We start from the raw sequence: 4,465 nt of genomic DNA, 5'->3' as shown, positions 1-4,465 counted from the left end.
TCAAAATTTTATTTCTAAAGAAAATTTTTGTCAAAATCGTATTTCCATAATTTTTTTTTTCAAAATTTTATTTTTATAGAAAACTTTTTCAAAATGTTATTTTTATACCCACCAACATAGAATGTTGAGGGGGGTATAATAAGTTTGTCATTCCGTTTTTAACACATCGAAATATCGATTTCTGACTATATAAAGTATATATATTCATGATCAGGGAGAAATTCTAAGACGATATATGCATGTCCGTGTGGCCGTCTGTCTGTGTGTTATAATCACGCTACAGTCTTCAATAATCGTCCTGAAATTTGGTACAGATTCCCCTTTGTCTGCACGCGGCCAAGTTCAAAGATGGGCCACGTCGGCCCAGGTTTTGATATAGCTTGCATAACATATAAACCGATCGCCCGATTTTACTTCTTGGGCTTCTAGTATCCGTAGTTTTTACCCGATTTGCCTGAAATTTGATTTCTAGAGGTATTCTAGGACCCTAAAGAAGTGTGCCGAAAATTGTGAGTATCGGTCCAAGTTTTGATATAGCCCCCATATGGACCCGATTTTACTTCTTGGACTCCTAGAATCCGTAGTTTTTATCCAATTTGCTGAAATTTAATATCTAGAGGTACTCTGGGACCATATAGAGGTGTGCCAAAAATGGCGAGAATCGGTCCATGTTTTCATATAGCCCCCCGATCTCCCGAGTCTATTTCTTGGGCTTCTAAAATCCGTAGATTTTACCCAATTTGTCTGAAATGTGAAATCTAGAGGTACTCTGGAACCATAAAGAGGTGTACCGAATATATTGTATATCGGTACAGTTTTTGATATAGCCCCCCTATAAATCTGCCCTCCGATTTGGGGTCTAGATTCTAGAACTAAAATTAGATGTGCTGAATATTGTGTGTATCCCTCCATGTTTTTGGCATAGCCCCCATTAGACCAATCTCCCGATTTAGCTTCTAGGGTTTCTAGAAATTGTAATTATTAGACCCAGAAAAAAGTGTATATGATTTAGTTTTTATCGGTCCATTTGAAAAGGGGTCCTTATTGACGATTTCACTTCTTGAGGGTATAGAAGGCGCACTAATCATGAAAATTGCTTGAAACTGAATGCAAAATTTCCATATTTTACTTTTCGTAATCATTTAAATAATTGTGATGAAAATCTACAGATTTTAGATTTCAAATCAAGGCGTTATTTCAACCATTTCTTGCACACTTACAAGAGATGTTTATGCAGAATCTGATCTAGTCTTCATAGGTAAAATCTTTATACTTATCTTCGGCAAGCGTACTGGTTGAACTGATCTGATTGGGAAAATATCTGTCATCAAACCCCCCAGAAATTTTCAAAGGAAACTAGTATATTTGATTCATGGTGGTGGGTATTTAAGATACGGCCCGGCCGAACTAATTGCTGTATATACTTGCTATAGAAAACTTTTTTAAAATTCCTATAGAACATTTTTTCAATATTTTTGTTTATAGAAAATTTGGTCAATATTTTATTTCCATAGAAAATATGGTCATTATTTTGTTTCTATAGAAAATTTTATCAAAATTTTATTTATATAGAAAATTTGGTCAATATTTTATTTCCATAGAAAATTTGGTCATAATTTTATTTCTATAGAAAAATTGGTCAAAATTGTATTTCTATAGAAAGTTTTGTCAAACTTTTATTTTTATAGAAAATTTTGTCAAAATCTAATTTTTATAGAAAATTTTGTCAAAATTTTATTTCTACAGAAAATTTTGTCAAAATTTTATTTCTATAGAAACTTTAAAAAAAAAAAATATATTTTTTTAGAGAACTTTTTCAAAGTTTTATTTCTATAGAAAATTTTGTGAAAATTTTATTTCTACAGAAAAATGCGTCAAATTTTTATTTCTATAGAATTTTTTTTTTAATTTTTATTTTTATAGAAAACTTGTTTTTTAGAAAACTTTTTCAAAATTTTATTTCTATAGAAAATTTTGTGAAAATTTTATTTCTACAGACAATTTTTCATAATTTTATTTCTATAGAAAATTTTGTCAAAATTTTATGTATATAGAAAATTTGGTAACAATTTTATTTCCATAGACAATTTGGTCAAAATTTTATATTTATAGAAAAGTTTGTTAATATGTAATTTTTATAGAAAATTTTGTCAAAATTTTATTTCTATAGAAATTAAAAAAAAAAATATTTTTTTGAAAACTTTTCAAAGTTTTATATCTATAGAAAATTTTGTAAAAATTTTATTTCTACAGAAAATTTTGTCCAAATTTTATTTTTACAGAAAATTGGTCAAAATTGTATTTCTATAGAAAGTTTTGTCAAACTTTTATTTTTATAGAAAATTTTGTCAAAATGTAATTTTTATAGAAAATTTTGTCAAAATTTTATTTCTACAGAAAATTTTGTCAAAATTTTATTTCTATAGAAACTTTTAAAAAAAAAAAAATAATTTTTTAGAGAACTTTTTCAAAGTTTTATTTCTATAGAAAATTTTGTGAAAATTTTATTTCTACAGAAAAATGTGCCAAATTTTTATTTCTATAGATTTTTTTTTTAATTTTTATTTTTATAGAAAACTTGTTTTTTAGAAAACTTTTTCAAAATTTTATTTCTATAGAAAATTTTGTGAAAATTTTATTTCTACAGACAATTTGTCATAATTTTATTTCTATAGAAAATGTTGTCAAAATTTTATTTATACAGAAAATTTGGTAACAATTTTATTTCCATAGACAATTTGGTCAAAATTTTATATTTATAGAAAAGTTTGTTAAAATGTAATTTTTATAGAAAATTTTGTCAAAATTTTATTTCTATAGAAATTAAAAAAAAAATATTTTTTTGAAAACTTTTCAAAGTTTTATATCTATGGAAAATTTTGTAAAAATTTTATTTCTACAGAAAATTTTGTCCAAATTTTATTTTTACAGAAAATTGTGTCAAAATTTTATTTCTACAGATTTTTTTTTTAGAAAACTTGTTTAAAGTTTTATTTCAATAGAAAATTTTGTCAAAATTTTATTTTCAATCGAAAAATTTGTCAGTATTTTGTTTCCATAGAAAATTTTGTCAAAAATGTATTTCTATAGAAAACTTTTTCAAAATGTTATTTTTATACCCACCAACATAGAATGGTGATGGGGGTATAATAAGTTTGTCATTCCGTTCGTAACACATCGAAATGTCGATTTCCGACTATATAAAGTATATATATTCATGATCAGGGAGAAATTCTGATACGATATAAGCATGTCCGTCTGGCCGTCTGTCTGTGTGTTGTAATCACGCTACAGTCTTCAATAATGGAGCTATTGTTCTGAAATTTGGTACAGATTCGCTTTTGTCTGCACGAAGGCCAAGAAAATTTAGTCATACTTTTTATTTATAAAAAAAAAATTTCAAAATTTTATTCCTATAGAAAAATTGATCAAAATTGTATTTCTATATTTGTCTGCACGAAGGCCAAGAAAATTTAGTCATACTTTTATTTATAAAAAAAAATAAAATTTTATTCCTATAGAAAAATTGATCAAAATTGTATTTCTACAGAAAATTTTGTCAAAATTTTATTCCTACAGAAAACTTTCTCAAAATTTTATTTCTATAGAAAATTTTGTCACAAAGTTATTCCTATAGACAATTTTGTCAAAATTTTATTCCTACAGAAAACTTTTTAAAAATTTTATTTTTATAGAAAACTTTTTTAAAATGTCTATAGAAAATTTTGTCAAAATTGTATTTTGATAGAAAATTTGGCCATAATTTTATTTCTATACAAAATTTTGTCAAAATTTTATTTCTGTAGAAAATTTTGTCCAAATTTTATTTCTTGAAAAAATTTGGTCAAACATAGAAATATAGAAAGTATAGAAATATATAGTAAAGAAAATTTTTTCAAAATTTTATTTCTATAGAAAATTTTCTCAAAATTTTATTTCTATGCAAAACTTTCTCAAAGTTTTATTTCCATAGAAAATTTTCTCGAAATTTTATTGCTATAGAAAACTTTTTCAAAGTTTTATTTCTATGGAAAATTTTGTCAAAATTTTATTTCTATAGAAAATTTTGTCAAAATTTTATTTCTATAGAAAATTTGGTCAAAAATTTATTTCTATAGAAAATTTTGGTCAAAATTTCATTTCTATAGAAAATTTTGGTCAAAATTTCATTTCTATAGAAAATTTTGTCAATATTTTATTTCTATAGAAAATTTAGTCACAATTTATTTATGAAATTAATATGGGGTTCCTAGTTTTTTTGATATTTTTATACCCTCCACCATAGGATGGTGGTATATTAACCTTGTCATTCCGTTTGTAACACATCGAAATATTGCTCTAAGACCCCATAAAGTATATATATTCTGGGTCGTGGTGAAATTCTGAGTCGATCTGAGCATGTCCGTCCGTCCGTCCGTCTGTTGAAATCACGCTAACTTCCGAACGAAACAAGCTATCGACTTGA

The sequence above is a fragment of the Haematobia irritans genome, chromosome 3, assembly GCF_050003625.1.
Source record: "Haematobia irritans isolate KBUSLIRL chromosome 3, ASM5000362v1, whole genome shotgun sequence".
Taxonomy (NCBI): Eukaryota; Metazoa; Arthropoda; class Insecta; order Diptera; family Muscidae; genus Haematobia; species Haematobia irritans.
This window is presented reverse-complemented; position numbering follows the sequence as displayed.